The following is an 18,067-nucleotide window of genomic DNA, read 5'->3' on the forward strand; positions in this document are numbered from 1 at the left end:
AATAGCTGCGCGAGGGGGTATGGATCCAGGCTTGTATCTCGAGAAAGTACCACCTAATAATGCCCGAAATGATACCAAACTTCTACACTAGTACAAATAGGTTATGCATTCATAAAATGATGGATTGGAAAGTTTGTAAGTACACCAGAAGTTTATGTAAATAACACTTGCCTGTTGGCTTCTTGTCTCTGCTGCTGCTAGAGTGCTTAGGGCCGTCTACAAATTACAACACCGAAAAGAGATACAACAAAAATATTTATAAATTTAATGATTAAATAAGGTAATGTCTCCAAACTTACCTCAATTATAAGTTGTCTCCTGCTAGTTATACTACAGCACTTACTTAAAAAAAATAAGTTAAATTAATAAATATTTTTGTTGTATCTCTTTTCGGTGTTGTAATTTGTAGACGTCCCTAAGCACTCGTCTTACTGCCGGCAGCAGCAGCAACAACAACAACAACAGTAGAGAGCAGAAGCCAGCAGGCGAGTGTTATTTACATAAACTTCTGGTGTACTTACAAACTTTCCAATCCATCGTTTATGAGTGCATAACCTATATGTACTAGTGTAGAAGTTTGGTATCATTTCGGGCATTATTAGTGGGGTCATTTACGAGATACAAGCCTGGATCCATTAGCCCCTGCGCTAAGCTATTCAGCTGATAACGCTAACTCCTCCAATATTTGACCTAGGTGAAAAAAGCTTCCGGGGGGATGTTTGGCTCGAGGTCATGGTGCAAAGGACCCTAGGGTGAAATTACTCCGAAACATCACTTTAATTACTTTATATACAGTTAGCTAGTTTAGTCCAGTATCTTCCAATTTAAGGGTCAGCCCCCTCCAAAGGGTTACCAGATAAATCCGAATGATTCATGGGAGAGGAAAGAAGAAAAAAAAAAGGGTCTGCACAAATCTGTTTGCATTTATAGTTTTCTCTTGTCTTTGCTGTTTTTGTGAAATAATTGATGATTTAGAACTTTTTTTTTAATGAAAACATCTGAGAATAATATTATTGTTATTTGAGAAATGTCTCTTTTGTGGAACTGCTAACAACTCATAGACATCTGAAATGTGACAAGGAGCCCCAACTGCACACAGTCACAAGCTAAACACTAGCGAGACCACTGATTTAATATATTTTATTTTATAAACTCATCATATATTTTTGTATTTAAAATCTTTATCTGAAAAGTAACTAGTAACTACAGTATATCTTTCAAATATAAGTAGGCCTATTGGAATAAAAAGTATTATACTACTAGTAAAAGTGTAAGCTGCCATAAAATGGAAATAGTTAAGTAAAGTACCTCAGAATTGTACTTAAGTACAGCATGAGTTCTTGTACTTAGTCACATCCCACCACTGTAACTGATAGGGGAAAAAAGTGTAAAACAAAACAAAATACTATTCTAAATCATTGTTCACGTTGATGGACAATGTGCTTTTGGGCAGATAATGTTACATTTTCTGTGCTTTTGTAATGAGAGGAGCATTATTTAGGGCCGGGCCCAGATAATAGTGACTCAAAGGGATAGCTCCCACCATTGTTGCCCTCTGCAACCATAGCTAACTTACGTCAAAAGACCCTTTTCACTTCTTTCTATTCCTTCTATTATTTTAAAACGAGTTGCAATAATACCAGTGAGGAGTCTGCAATAACTAAGCTTCCCCTCACTGAATCAACTAGATTAGATTGCATGGGATGGACTTCTGTTGAGTGTAGGTGAGCACTTTCTCTGGCTTCTCACTTTATGGGAAGGGAAGTCCAGAGGATGTGCCTTCAGGCTTTTTCCTTTTCTTCACGTAGCTTTGCTGGTTCCACTCCACCTCCACCCTCTATTGAACATCCAAAAAGCTGCATTGACTCGAGCACAATCAGTGCAGCTGACAGTTATTCCAGTGTTAACCAGGTGCTATTTGATTTAACATGCAATTATAGTGTCAATGTTGCTTTTATGCTCTGCCAAATTCATATCGCAGGATGTTATGCTCTGTCATCTCCTCATCCTGCTTGCAGTTGTGTCTGATACAAAACAGATAACTTGTTGAATATTTAATGCGTCTGTACAAATGTGGTTTTAAAACCCACCCGGCAACTTTGTCGATTCTGGTAGCTGTTCATGTGATACCAGGAAATGTTTAACCTCTATTGTAGAGAGACAAAAGGTTGTTTTAATCCCACTGTGAGAGGGGAGGGAGGCTCAGGGGAGGGACATGGGAGGAGGGGAGAAGGGGTTGTCGGTGTGTTGGAGGGGGAGGGGGAGGGGGGTGATTTTGTGAGGGAATCAGCTCATCTCTCTTCACTGTCACTCAGTCACAACAGACACATCGAGGAATACACAGCCACTGGGATTATGACAACTGAATGATGCTCACACACAGCGGATGCAAACACTGAGGGGATTTATTCTTATTGACAAATACAGAGATAGAGGTGATGTATTCTTTCTTTTGTTAATGCGTATTTTATGCCATATAGTCCTAACCTGTTGTTTAGAAAGTGCAGCTTGTGATGCTCTTGTTCGGCAAGTGACAGTCCAAATGAACTGGATTTATTGTTTAAGTCTTGAAGATGTTTCAGCACTCCTGAACTAATGATACCTCTATGATGATTATCCTGAGGAAACAATTAACCAAGTTACGTATCAAGATAACATACTAATATTTAATGGTGCAGGTTTCTCAAACGAGGATTTACTGCTCTTCTTTCCTTATCCTATCCTATCATTGTAAAATTAACATTTGGGTTTTTTTGACTGTTGGTCAAACAAAACAAGACAATTGACAATGTTAGCTTGAGACTTCAGAGCTTGTGATGGGCATTTTTTTTAAAAACTATTTTTCACTCTTGATCATGGGCTACACAATACTTTGATTAGAGCTGAAACAATTAGTCGATTAACATTTATTCAGCAACTAATTTGATACTTGATTAATCAGTCATTTTTCAAACAAAAATATCGTTCCATAGTATTTTCTGCTTTTCTTTGTCTGATGTGCATTAAATCTCTTTGGGTTATAGACTGTTAGTGTGATATTATAATACATCCATGGTTGGACAAAACAAGACATTTTGAAGATGTGAGCTTGGGTCTAGGAAAAGTATTACAGCCTTTTTTTCACTTTTTTATTTACATTCTATACACCAAACAATGAATCAATAAGGAATATAAATCTCATTTGCAACTCTAGATGATTTCCAAAATTTCTAATAACAACTCAACAGTTAGAATGAGTTAACTGTATGCTGTTAGACTGAAGACAAGCTGACATTCAGCAGAATAAAGATGTGTTGATATGCAAGTGCTGGAAAAAAATCAAACTATCGATGAAAATGTTAATTGTCAGAGGAAACAAGCTCTTATGGACATCTCACTGCAAAAAGTGTGCGCTCAGGAAATTTTACCACACTGCAAGAAATATCCTCACACAGATAAGACATACAGTCGGTATGTCAGCCTGTCTTCAGTGTAACGGCATTTGAGCATATCTCTGTCTCTGCGAGCCGTGTTTCATGATGTCAATTCACCATAGGGGGAGAGTGTGTTCCGGCTCTAATTATTTCTCCCCTCTTTGGTGGTAATGATGCTTCATCGGGAGAGCGGTATCATCTGCAGACACACTCTGCCTCTCATTAGGCAAGAGTCTAAAATTAAACCCAGAGGCCGCTACGCCGGTGCTGAGCCCTCTTCCCCTGTTTGAGGACACACACGCACACATCAAAACAACACAGCCTGCAGGAGAAAACCAACAGACTCTCATTAGAGAAATGTGTGACACCTCACAACCTGGCATTATCTGCAGTGAGCCATGTTTGTTCAACCTGAGGACATCTCACTTTACTGGAACTCATATTTTGCATGATGTTACTTACAAACATAAACCAACCAAATCTTTAGAGGCAAGTTTAATTTGTTTCCTAAGTCTTTAAGGCAGCATTAGTTAATGGGACTGCTGTAGTTGAATGAAATGAACAGCATTAATTCATCTATGTGTTAGTCAGCATATCCCCATTACTAAATACTAAATGTTTTTGTAATAATTTAACCACCTAAGATTAATCATTTATGGCGCAATTCTGCTTTTTTTGCAACTAATGTGCAGCTTTTTTTTGTCTGCCTGGGGGCAGCACAGCAAGCTGTAACCATTTTTACACATCTAGGAGATATGGCGCAAACTTTGCATTTATTTAGACGTGTTTCTGGCCGAGAATGAATGTGAGTCCAATATTCACTCTCTATTTTGATATCCCTAGGGAATATCTGTGTCTCTCTATCTATCTTTGTCTGTGTGGTGTTTGGTGGTGGGCAGGTAATGTGACCTTTTTTTGCTGGAAACCGCTTTCTGTGATGTGAGAGTGAACCAATGGGCTGCTGTATAACAAAGTGGGCTAAAAACCAAAACTGTGAGTTGAAAGACACCAAAAAACACTTCATAGAGCTGAGAAGAACTGCAGAGTCAGGTGATAATTATCTGTGGGTTCATCACTATAATTCACCGCTTTCCTGTTATACATACATTTAGTAACTTGATCCATTGTTAATATGAAAATATTGATTAGAGCAGCTTTCGAGCTGAATAGTTATAAAACACATTTAATCTATGTATTTGCTGTTACCTCTAATCCTTCCTCCTTGTTGTGAAATGTTGTGCTATCAATGTTCACAAAAGATTCAGCTGTCTGTTTTGTTAGTCAGCACTTGTGACACGAGAACGCTCCCCGAGGTATTGAGGGCACCGTAGGTTTCTTGCTGTGTGGTGTTTTGTAGTCCATCTCCTTGCCCACTGTCGGCATCCAATCTTAGGCTATTTTCAGTCTCGGTTCTCCAACCCTCTTCTTATCACCATGGCAGCCAAGCTGGGCCGAGCTCCGCTCGACTCTGTGGTGTCTAAGGGCTGAGGTGGGGTGGCGGGATAGCTGGCTCGATGTCATAGGGGGAGGCCGCTTTTGATGGGATCAGCCTTCAGCTCATTCAAACAGGATGTGGAAAGGTCATTTTGTTGTTGTATTTAATTCATAAGTCTCAGCTGTAATTAGATGGTCACTGCTATCTAGCAAATGCATAGTGAGGCAAAGATTATCCTGTACTGTTAGAGCTGAACAGTATGATAGCTGAACTGTAGTTCTGTGCACAGGTATGGTGTCAGCACACGTGTCAGCAATAATACAATGTGATGCTGTGAGTGAATAGCCAGTCAGTGGTTTTTAAAATCTGGGTCAGGAGCCTTTTAAATTCACTGTGGGAAGACCAGATTTTCTGTTATAATATTCTGTAAGAAGTAATATGTTATTGCCTATGGTGCTAAGGCTTTCTGAATCCTTATAATGTACAAAAGTTTGAAGTAAATAATGCTGGTTTTAGGAGAATAGCATGACAAAAACACATCAAATGTTTTTAGACAAGCTTACAGTGCACATATGCTGCAGAATTGAATCTTGGGTGGTGAGACAAAACAAGAAATTAGTGGGAAAACAACTGAAGAAACCACATCTGTTATTTGTGTGAAACAGAATTAATGTTAAACCTGTAGTTTGCAATTGTATCTGCGGAGCGGTGCAGAAAGCAGTGTTCGTATTTAACCGAGTGGAAACGGCGGCGTCTCACAATGGGGCTTCCACACTCTTATTTGGAGCAGCAGACTGAAGTCAATAAGCCTTTGCTAGAAGTAAATTGGATTGGCTTCTTCAATCATTTTGCTCAATCGATTCCAGTAGGTGTGTTCACTGTGACAGTGTTTAAGAGGAAGCGAGGAGAGGATTGGGCTTAAAATAAAGGAGGGAAGGACAGAATAGGAAGCTAGAGAAGAGAATAGATAGTGTATAGAGATTTTTAGAGAGGAGGACAGAAAAAAAACACAGGATAGAAGAGCGGCATCTGAGCCTTTTCTGTGACCCCTTGTTAAGAGATAGGAAAGAAAGGAGAAGAAAAGGGAAAATGTACTCTAAATCAGAAAAGGATACCTGCGCCTTTTCTGACCCTTGACCTTCCCGAATTTTCACGATCAGAGCAAGCAGTTGTCATGTAAAACATACTTGAGTATTTTGTTTTTAGCAGATGTGTTGTGAATTTTTTATCAAAAATCTATTTTTTTTTATGTTGGAAAGAAGAGCATCCACATATCATTTAACATGACTTTCTGCATTGAGGGTCTTGATCTTAAGGCTTAACAACTCTTTGATGAAAGAATGGAGGAGATTTAAGGAGAGGAAAGGATTGGGTTCTCACATCTGCATATTATGCGACTCCACATGGACTCCTAACGCAAGGAACCAAAACTCTTAAGTTAAAAGAATTGAGGAGATGAGAATTGGTTATGGCAAGTTAGAAAGTGGGAGATAACACAAAAGGGGCGATGAGAGAAAAGGAAAATAGTATCGAGCAGAGGCGAAGAAGATGAGAAAAGGTGAGAGGGAAGAGGACAGGAGTGAGGACGACAGCAGATAACAGGAGGAGGATAGAAAGCGAAAGGAGAAGTATAGAGAAGAAGGACATCGGGAAGATGAGACAAGACAAGAGGAGAGACGAAGGGAGGAGATGTGTCTCCTCCAGCTCCCAGCAACAGACTTTTGTGTCCTATCAGTCTGGATTACACACCCCTGCCTCTGAAAAGCCATGTTCACACTTTGGTTTGCACAGCTTGGATGTTTGCTTTGTTTTCGCCATCAAAGCTTGTCACATTTGGAGTGATTTAAGTGCATTTCCAAACTACTAAAGGATCATAATGTATTATGAAAATATTCGCAACTTACACAAGAGTTCGATGAGGAAGAGAGATTTCATGCTGGAATATCCAGCTGTATAATCTGTGGTGCGACTGTGACAGAGCAGGAGACTTCCAAGATGAGAACAATTTATAATAAAAAAAAAGTATAATGAGTATATTATATATAAAAGAGTATAATAAAACAAAACATGGAGTAGTAGCAGGCCCATTGTGAAGTCAAATTGATGTACTGGATGTCAGAAAATATGCATACTGTAGCCGTGCAAAACTTTCTCCCTGGACCTTATTAGGAAAGATTCAATTTTTCTTTCTTGTTGTTTTAAAGTCCTGGGTTGTTTCCACAAAGAGAGAGCAGAGAAATGTGAATTATGAGTTCTCAAATTTGTTATTCTCTTCCATTTTTGTTTAACCAGATTGAAGAAAACCACAGAAGAAGACGAAGCAGAGCACTAGCCAGGGAGGAGGAGGAGAGAGGGGATTTGAGTTTCTCTGGTAAGTTGGAAACATTTCCGTCAGGCTTTGAATCTATTTTTTTACACATCACATCATCTCCACCAACATCATCATTTTCCAAAACAGTGTGAACTTCCTGCCTCTCAAAATCAAACGTTGCTGTTCTTCTCGAAGGCATTTCCCCTCCCGTAGGATGTGAACACAGAAATGTCAATCTGTTTGCCATGCCTGGCAAGTGTCTCCAGTCCAAATATCTTCATCTATGCTGCTGCCAGATTGTGAATGTATTAATATTCACACTCTCTGTAGAGCTCTGAAGTCCCTAAACAACCTCCCCTTTCACGACTCTTTCTCTTTCTGTCTCTGTTGTGATGCATGCTCATTTGCTCTAGCTGAAAGGCAAAGGTCACCCCTTGCTTGACTGGCATTTGTCCACTGGCAAAGTGTCTTTTTGGGTCGGCCTCCATTTTGGCAGCGAGGTTTGGCAGTATGTTTGATGCATATGGTTGTTAAGGTAACACACCCTCTCATCCTCGCACTGCTGTGACAGTGGGTGTCAATACTTTACAAATCAAAAAATAGCACTTAGAGGCTATATTGTGCCGAGTGCCTCTCTCCTATTGACACATAATGTGTCGTAATGGAGCATGCAGAGGTGGAAAAGTTCCCTAATGGCAGTTGCACAATTAAGAGCGAAAGTAGCTCCCTTAAGCACAAGGTCTCAGTGTGCATTATAGCCCAGAGAATTGACTCTCAGCTTACACTGTTTTTATTTTTTTTTAATTACCCGTAGTCACCTTTGGCTCATCCTCTCATTCGGTGGTGCTGAAAGTGTGTCTGTGATTCAGCGTAGAGGTGAACTAATGCTCTGTGAGAGGAGGTGACACAGTGTGATGTGTGTCCACCGCCCAGTGGAGTGTGTAGGAAGGATCCCACCATTAAGTCAGGTGGAGAGGCTGCATGCACAGCCGAGTGAAGAGTTCAGGGACTCTGACGGCTCAGGGCTCATCTACCTCTGCTGTTGGTGCTCCGCTTGTTTTATTTTTGGCAATGGGGGGTGGGCTCTCTCTCAGTTTATCCATTTATATGCCTATTTCAATCTTTCACTTTGCCTCTGCCTATCCGTCAGTCTGTTTGTCTCTGAATCTGTCATTCTTTCCATTTCTCTCTTCTGTCATCCTGCTGTGGCAGTCGGTTGTTGTTGTGAATGTGTGCTGCAGGCCAGAGAGGCTGAGTCCACATTTTTCAATGGCCGAGTCATAGAGGGCCACACTGAGGAGCTGCGGACAGAATTTGCGGTTTGAAACGCAGTGAGGTGTGAAGCGTCCATTGTGAGCGGCAGCATTCATGTCCCAGGACCTTCAATGGAAGGCCGCTGAGGTTTCCGTTTACCTCCATAGTGCTGTCTTTCACCAGTTCCTCTCACGTGGCTGTTAGGGAGTGTGGTATTATTGCTTGTGTTTGTGTGTTTTAATGCCAAGTGGGGGAAGGTGGGGAAAAGATTGGAGATCAGCCAATCAGAGCTTGGCATCTTTAGAAATAGCTATGATATTGTTAACTCTACATGAGAGTGATTTTTTATTGATTACTTAACACAGTCTTTTCATTTACAGTGCAGTCAGAAAGTATTTGGGAATTGATGCAGTTTCCATTTGACTCGACTCCAACACATTGGATTTAAAATGAAAACGTGACTGAGGTTAAAGTGCTGACACTCGCATGTGGCCTATTGGATATAGAGAAGGACGCATAGCCCTTTTTAAAGCCCCAGTTTAAGCATGAGTATTATGGCCAAACTCTTGTCCACCTGACCTCAGGCCAACAGATCATGTGTTTCACTTGCTCAAGACCAGACTGAAAGCAAAAATCCCTGAAACAAGCAAGAAGTGCAGATGGCTGCAGTACAGGCCTGGCAGAGCAAAACCTGGGAAAATGCCAACACTGTGGTGATGCCAATGGGTCATAGAATCCAACCAGTCTTTTTCTGCAAATGATTTGCAAACAAATATTAAATGTTATGAGAAAGGTTCAAATTAAAAAATACATATGGTCCCCGTTTCAAGTCCAGCTGGGGATATTTGTTTGTTGCTTGCCATTCTCCTTTTCTCTCCCCCTCATTTCCCATCAAATCTCTAATAAAGTAAAATAAAAATGGTTAAAGTGCTTAGTGTCAGCACTTTAACCTCAGAGTTATTGTTTAATTTTAAATCCAATGTACCGAAGTACAGAGACAATCAAATTTGCATCTGTCATAATACACACACAAACTACTTGTGCCATGTAGTTAGTTTTGAATAACGTGAGTTGCCAAGTTAAAACACTAAGGACTGGATTGTGAGTCACTGACTCTCACAAATAACCTCCTTTCCATAAACCCCAGCGTACATGAACAGTGTCGGTAGTGAAGCAGCATTGTTCTCGATGGTTAGAAAGAAGTGATATTACACAGCAGCCGTTCTGAGATCATACAAGTTGCAGATAAGTAAAGGTGTTGGCCCCTGGTTTGCTCCAAGCACACTTAGTTGCAGATGAACGTGTCAAGATATTTCTTAGGTATCTCTTTGATACAAGTGTGTGAGAAATGGGTTGTGTGTGGATGTTATTGAGTAGATGTGTGTTTTTCAGTGTCTCTCTGGCCATATGAGAGGCAGAGACAGGGAGGTGCTGGGAGACAAAGCTAAAGTGTCAGAAAAAAAAGACATGAATAAACAAATGGATGAATAGATGAATACAAAGACAGTGAGGAAGAGAAAGAGCCTGAGTGATGTGAAAGAGGTTGCTGAGGCCCCTCCTGAGGGGGTTATGCTCTCCTTCTCCATCTTCCAGGACTTCATGCACAGCTGACTCACAAACTGCTCAGCAGACAGCCCGGAGAGTCTGAGGAGACCCCTTTCTATAACTGGCTCTGCATATCAATCTTTATTTTTATTTTTAACTCCTTTCATCGTCATTCACCTGCACAACCTTCCTCCAGGCCTCGTTCTACCTTCACTGCCCTCTCTATGCAATTATCTGGTCCAGCCTCAGAGATTTTTCTTATTCGCACTGCTAAATGCATCTATACTCAATCCACTATATTCATTCTGTTATTCATTGTGACAAGTTGATTAATCTAGTAAGCCAGCAGCCAGTTAACTTAGCTTAGCATAAGGAGGGGACACAGAGGGGGTTAAACAGCTAGCCTGGCTTTGCCCAATGTTGTGGTTTATCAGGGAGTTATATGCTGAAACTATTTCTTGGACAGAGCCAGGCTAGCTGTTTCCCTTGCTTACAGTCTTTATGCTAAGCTAAGCTAATTGTTTAATGGCCCTAGCTCCATATTTAGTGGTAGTGGTATCAGTCTTTTCATCAAAATGCTCTGATCGTCAGTGATGGAAACGTGACACCCGGTAACATCTCGGCCACAAATTCCGTCAATGTTGGCCCCAGCAGCGCTCGGACATCGTCCCAAATTAGCTACCTACCTTAACATCGTCACTAGGCTTCATGCAGCTTTCTACTGTTTACTAACCCTGTTTTCCGGCGTGTTTGTGACATCAAACAAGAAACTCTAGAAAAAAATAAACAGAGAGAGATAATCGTGTACTGGCAATGGGAAAGGAGTCTATCCCCTATTTTTAGCAGGTTTACCCTCATTTAAAAAACCTGCACACACACGTTAATTTTGGTGGGAAAAGCCAATAAGCTTATTTTCCCACGTGTTCCACTACTCCTTTAACAGTGATCCAAGAATCTTGATTTCTCACTTGAGCTAAAGAAATAAATTAGGCCTATGTTCAGACAGAAAACTTCACTGGACGGATGTTTTTTTGAAGTAAGAAAATAGAGTATGTAGTCATGTTTTTATTCTTTATATATGCAGAGCGATAGGAGAAGAGAAAATAGAACCCAAGTTATATTTGCCCTATATATGGTTCCAAACCCTAACCAGTTAACTACCTTAGAGCTCATGTTCTTCTTTTTAGCACGCTTTATTTGTCTGTACTAAATTTTCTATTCCAGAGTACAGAATTATTGACTGCTTGATTACTGTCTTTTTGTTTCATCTTTTTTATTTGTTATGCCTCTGAATCTTTCACGTTGTGGATGAATTCTGAGTATCGTCATGGCTTCAGGACCGAGAAGATTGTTCTCACACGGTCACACGCTGGGGGGATCTATCTGTTTGGATGGTGCCTCTACGAAACCAAATGATTAATGTGGCTGTTAGGCGTGGGTCCTGGTCCAAGGCCAAGTCTATCCACTCATCAATATAAACAGCCTGCTCTCCGGTGGCTGTGATGGAATACAAATGGGAGAATTTAGATGTAACCCCTTGCTCACCTGCATCTCGGCCAATTCTAATGAGAAATCTCTCTACCTGCTGAGAGAGAGAGAGAGAAGAGATAGAGAGAGAGAGAGGAGAGAGAGAGAGAGAGAGAGAGAGAGAGAGAGAGAGAGTAAAGAAAAGATGAATATAAACTGTGAGAGCACACTGAAATAACAAGCTATACACAGATTTTTGATTTCTACTGCTTGGTAAATTACTTCAAGCCTTGACCAATATTTAATTTTTCACTTGTGTCACATATTAATGAATTAAATTTTCCACACTATTGGATTTTGAATTATTTTGTTAAAATAAAATAAATTTAACATGACTCAAATTGTGCATTCTTATGCATTCATTAATTTCTTAACATTTTATTAAAACCTTAATCCAGTATAAAATCCATTTCTTAAATCCATTTTTTAAATTTTTTATTTAATTGTTTAATGTTTAGGCTATATTTAGGTGACCATAAAATGCATTTAATCATTCGTCATGTGTAGACAGCTGAGGGTGAGGTGGTTCCAGCAGAGATACTGTACCATTATCTGTTATGGCAGTAATTCATTTGTCTGTCATGTTTGACCCTGAGGGCACAAACACACTGAAACACTTCCCTGGAGGCGAGTCACACACGTCTTGTCCTGCTGCTCGACCTCCCAGTGCCGACCTTTTTCTATACACGCACCGAGCAATAGAAAAACCTCCACTACAGCCTCAACCAGCCATTATCCAACACTGAGCAGATACTTCTCCTGCATTAGTGACCAGTCTCTCATCCCGTCAAACACAGACACAGGACAGACGCTGTTAGCGGAAGCCAGGTGGACTGTTAGTGTTAAACAGGAGCAATGTTTCCTCCGGAATCACCATTTGACAAATGAGGGCTGATGGAGCAGTTCTTGCCGTGGCCGGACGATCTGTAAGGATGGAGCACAGTTTGTCTGAGCTTCGACACCCTCTGGGCCAAACACCAAACCCACTCGAAACCCACTCAAACTCTCCACATGATGGATGTAAAAGGGAAAATCTCTAAGCTATAACACCAATAAACTTTTAGGCCTTTCATTTTTTTTTTTTTTTTTTTTTTAAGTTTTGACTCTCTGGTGGGACTTCCTTTTGACAAAGCTAAGTCCTTCATTAGTATCATTAATACTTATAAGCCAACATTTCAGTCATCCAGACCAATGAGACAGATAGGAACATGTTCACACTAAGCCTTGGTGAAGCGCAATCAGTCAGTCACTACCGGGGGCTTTCTGTTGTATTCTTTAATCTTTGAAATTCTCTTTAATTTCACAAAAAACTGCTTCACATAAAATGGGGTCATCCAATTACTTAAGCAAAAATACCATTCGCTTAAGGGAGATGTTATCTCTCTCTCCCTATTATTTCATTTTTGGTAAAATATCACAAGTTTCTCTTCCTCAGAACTTAATTAGATCAAATCCCATCAAAAGTTTTTGGATGGGGACGATTTAAAAATAAAAATTCACAACGCCACTCTTCCGTTCAAATACAGTCTGTGGAGTTTACTCAGGGATATCTTTGATGAATTGTTCGCTTCCCCTGAGTTGTTTGTTGAGTTTAGCATATGAAAACCTGACTCCTGAAATAGAGTGGCCATAGCTCAAGCCAGTGTAATCAAAGCTCATTCAGACTTGGCTGAAAGAGTGTGTTTGGATCAGTGCAGCTGGCACACACATTATTTTCACATTAAGCAGCATTTCTGCATGTTTTATTTTGGTGTCTCTTGTGGATTATATTCTGTGTGATTCCATTTTCATACACTTACAGGTTGGAGAAATGCTGTGTGTCTAGTTATAGCTTCTGCATTAATAGAAACAAGTGGTGGAAATATGTCTAATATTTAATCAAAACCAAAAGGGTCACTTTAAGTCGATTTATCAATTAGTGCATCGATAGACTTTTAATAACCAATGGTTTTGATGATACAAAAAATATAAAATGTCTTGGTTCCAGCTTCACAAATGTGTGTTGCTGTTAATTTCGTTAATAACCTTGTTTCCACAACAGTAACGACAGCATCCTCTTCTGCCCCCAAAACATCTCCTCTTTAGATGTTTATCTGCTTTACCTGTTGCACTAATATGCAGGATCTTTCAGTGATGTTATGTCTCATTTAATAATAAAAAAATACAGATTATTCAATAAAGAAAAACAATCCTTAGTTGATTTATTGTGTGAAAGCTTAAGCTTAGATCCTTTGATAAGTCTTGATGAGAACAATGTTTTCAGAACTTGTGTAGCATTTTAGAAGGGTTAACTCCTGATTGTATCTTTCATTAAAAAAAAGGCCATGATTTGATTTTCTCACATTTTGAAAAGACTATTGTTTGTGTCCTCTATGTCTGAAATTGGATGGTGAGTCCTTTTAGAGAGCAGCGAAGGGGAAATGATTTGTATTCACCTGCCGTATCTGAATGGAGCTGAGGAGGGGCTGAGAGGGGGAGAGAGAGGGGGCAACTAAATAGGGCTTCCTTTATGTGATAATGGATTGCTCTGACATTCGCACACATTGTGTTGTGGTGTGTCTATCAGTCAATACTTACTAACTCGTGGGATGAATGGCAAATTTTAAACGCTTAATTAGATGCCATTAAAGAACTGTCTTGTAGTGACACAACAGGTAAAAGAGTTATGTGTTGGATGTCTCTTTCACGTCTGAATAAACTGCACTAACACATGCAACATATGTGTCTTGTCATCACCCTGTCCTGCAAATAAATCCTTTTTGTCAATTTCTTTCTTTCTTTTTTTTTTTTATGGAACTGCACTCTCTTTTATTTGCCTGGCTGGGCAACTGGATTCTTCTGTCAGCTGCACAAAAGAGACAAAGTGGGACTGGGGACGGGCGGTAATGAGCAACTCCTCTTACAGTGTTACATATAGACCGGGCTCGGTGTGGGGAAGCCTTCTGGAGACAATGGTGAGTTTTGAGAGGTCTGGAGCCCTCTGAAGCTCCTCTTTGATTGAGTTTCCTGGCACTGGGCTCCAGTGTTGGGGCCGATTGTGGAGTGGAAGCTGTGGGTTTAGGGAGGGGGTGAGGACCCTCCTCTGTGCTGACCTTTCACAGACACAGGTGAAGTGGAAGGGGCTTGCGGAGGAGGAGGAGGAGGAGGAGGAGGAGGAGGAGGAGGGGGGGAGATGCAGGAGAGGCCTATTGTGGCGCTCTGTGAATGTAGAGGTGGCACTCAATAACACTAGACCTCGCTGCCTCTGTCCACCTGCCGAGGATTTTCTCACCACTACTTTATCACTGGCAAATGACATGTTCTGGTAACAGATTGTCCGGCACACAGTCAGTCTTCAGGCTTTGTTATCTGAAATTATCGGTAGATTTTTAGCTAGACCACTGCTAGCACAATTTGCTCTTTTTTTTTAGCCATGCGGCATGGTTCTCGGGATGGCAACGTCTGTCGACGTTGGTGGTTGGTCCACCACTTTGGTACAGACTGAAATATTTCAACAAATATTTGATGGATTGCTATGGAATTCGGTAGAGATATCCACGATGCCCAGATTATAAATCCATAAAACTGACTTTTCCTGTTGCACCACCATGAGGTTGACATTTGTGGTTTTAATTAAAGTGTCTAACATGTCGAACTAAGGTGGCGCTCATGTTATATGCATTATACCTGCATAACATAAGCATGTTAGCGTTGTCATTGTGAGCATGTTAACATGCTGATCTACAGGCAGCTGCGAGTATGGCTGTATCCTGTTTTAGCATAGCAGATGTCTATACATTCTTATAGACAGGTACCTTTTTTAAAGACTACATTATTACAATGTATTTTCTTTTATCTATTTATTCGAAATGCCGCTGAGTCCATTTTTGTGGATGAATTCCAGCATGCTGTTTAGTCTGATTTTGAGTTCCGACATGGCCTCGGGGCAGAGAAGATTGTCCTCAATAAGACTAGCTCTAGAACCTGCCTCTGTCCACCTGCTACTTCTCTCACTGGCAAATTACATGTTCTGGTACCACACAGGGGTAAGGGATTGTTCTAGCCCACAGTCAGTGTTCATGCTTTGTTATCTGATGTTGTCGGCAGATTTTGCTAGCTGAATGGTACCATACAAAGGGTAGATGGCTCTAAATGACTCATTGCTGCCTGCCTGCCTGCCTGCACTGTATCAGCACAATTCAAATTCCACCAGAACAGTGTTTATTATACAGTAGCGCTTTTCCAGAAAGGCCTGGTTGCATTAACTGTTGACTCTGAGCAATCATACATGGAAACTGTTTCTCTCTGTTACCCTGGCTGACATTGCCCACAGGAGTTTATTTGCTGCAAAAACTCACGCCTGCCAGTTTTGTGTGTGTCTGTGCTGGGCATTTCCTCCACTGCCTGTCTCACTCACTCTTTTTGTTGCGCCCCTAAGCTTAAAGTAAACTCCACATATTGGCCCCATCGCGAGAGACCCTTCACATGTGGAGTAAGCCATCCGGTGCGGACATGGTGGCAAACTGAGATTCTAATCATACCTCTTTTGTTGAGCTCAGAGGAGGTTGAGACTTTTTTTTTTTTGGGCGGGGGGGGGGGCAGAGCAGATGCCAAGCGTACAGTTTCTCTCCAAGGTTACTTATGAGATAACAAATAGGTCTGAGCCTCTTTGTCCATTTTCCCCCTATATGTCTGTGTTTGATGAGAGAGTTGACATCTTTTTGTCAGCATGGAGATCTGAGAACAGGAGGGGATTGCCACGGATACAGAGTGCCCCTTTGGAGTGCAGTTTGGAGTGGCTCTGCTCTGCTGAAAGCTGTATGGAGTGTCCCTATATTTAGCTATAAAACATTTCCCTGCATTTGCCGAACTCTGAGTCTTATGGATTATATTGTATAACCATAACAAGTATGTGTCTCTCATTCCACGTTTGCATGGGTGTTTCTGTCTGCTGTCTCAAAGGATTTTCTTGTTTTCCCACAGCAGATTGGTTTTATGTTGATTACTTTCTCAAAGCTGTTATGTTTCTGTAGCTAAAGTGTGTTTTGTGATGTATGTTGAGGATTTTGAGAGTCCTTTTAGCTATTCAGGAAGCCAGTCGGCATGCATTCCTCCCACTCTCCTGCATTTGCTCATGATAATGAACCTCTGCTCAGCATATGAATGGCCTCACCCATAACACACTCCTGTGGCAGGCCAAGCGTTCTCAAGCTCCATCTTGAATGTCTGACTTCCTTCCTTGACCCATAGACTCTGTGAACACACACAAACAAGGAGGATGCAAATGGATGTAAGCAAGTATGAATTTGCATACAAAAATACATGAGCAGGACTGCTTGGCGATATTGGAACATCCTCTTTTAAGGAGTAATTACAGTGTGGGGATCAGCTATCAAATAAAGGTCAAGTTCAGATCCACAGTTGCTCATTCAGCCTTGTTCTGCTTCCCCTCCTGATCTCATTTTAATGAATGCTTTTTATAAGTGCCTCCACTCGCTTAATTCTCCAGTAATGAGCTACTGTACAAGTCTGGTGTCAGACAAGCATACAAATGCACTTTGGGGACTTAACTTTTGCCACCTTGCTGCCATTTCTACTTTATTAGCCAATAATTTATAGCTTTTGCTACATTGTGAGGCGTTGAAAAGATTGAAAGCTCTCCAATTTGCCTCCAGCAATTATCCTAAGGAGAAAAAGAGGGCCTCATAAACCCATCCAATCACGAGAAGGCTCTCAAAGGAAGTGCTGGTATTAATGTGAGGATGTGACTCACCAGCTATATGTCATAGAAGCTGCTCTGTAGTGATAAGATGAAAGCAAAACGCCCTTCGGTTCCATTCAGGTTGAACAGGCAGGGATTTCCTCCTTCACACAGAGGTCCCATCTAGTGGCGCTGCTTCCATCTGCATGCTAAAGAGGAGTTCCCTCGCAGAAGCGCCGGCGCCAGCAGTGATTAGCATTTGGGCAGAAGGGACAGAGAGCAAATCTCGAAAGGTTTTTTGCATGTACATGGAGGAAACTTAGTGAATGCCAATGTGCGGTGCTCTGTGAAAGGGGGAGGACCAAACAAACTGGCAGACACGTTGCATTAGTAGCAAATGTCCATTAGCATTAGGTGTTGTGGAAGATTGATAACTTGGAGAGAAGTATTAAAAACAAGATTTATTTAAGGGGCTGCTCCAAAGATGTCATATGGCACTACCATCAAGTTTACTGAGAGTAAACTTAATAAACTAAATAATACCTGACTTTTACTTCCTAATAGGGATCAAGGTAGAAAAACACCAGAGCCTACACTTCCCATAATGCCACCTGATTGTTTTTGCCTGGTAAATGCCCATGTTTTTAACTCCCCACTGCCATTTTTAAAAAATTGCAAAATTGACCAAATGCCCGTTTACACATTATAGATGGAGGTTTATTTGGAAATGTACAAATAATGTATCAAAACCAGTTTTAGCTTCAGTATTCATCCAACAAGAGAGAAAGGAGGATATATTTACAGTGGAGCAGATGAATTAAAGATCCTCACTTTATTGTCTGGCATTGTACAGTGCAGATGAAAGGGCCGCAGCGTGTTTTTTGAGCTGTGGGGTCTCCCTG

The 18,067-nt window shown here is 40.9% G+C and overlaps 1 protein-coding gene across 1 annotated transcript in view; it reads left to right on the forward strand.

Annotated features, from left to right (window-relative positions):
* Nucleotides 1-18,067, forward strand: part of LOC120563801 (neuronal cell adhesion molecule-like) — an 85,336-nt gene that overhangs the window by 37,810 nt on the left and 29,459 nt on the right. The window contains exon 2 of the mRNA XM_039808208.1: nt 7,141-7,219. The gene's annotated coding sequence lies outside the window, so the exon portion shown is untranslated. The remainder of the gene's footprint in view (nt 1-7,140; nt 7,220-18,067) is intronic.

The sequence above is a fragment of the Perca fluviatilis genome, chromosome 8 (assembly GCF_010015445.1).
Source record: "Perca fluviatilis chromosome 8, GENO_Pfluv_1.0, whole genome shotgun sequence".
Classification (NCBI taxonomy): domain Eukaryota; kingdom Metazoa; phylum Chordata; class Actinopteri; order Perciformes; family Percidae; genus Perca; species Perca fluviatilis.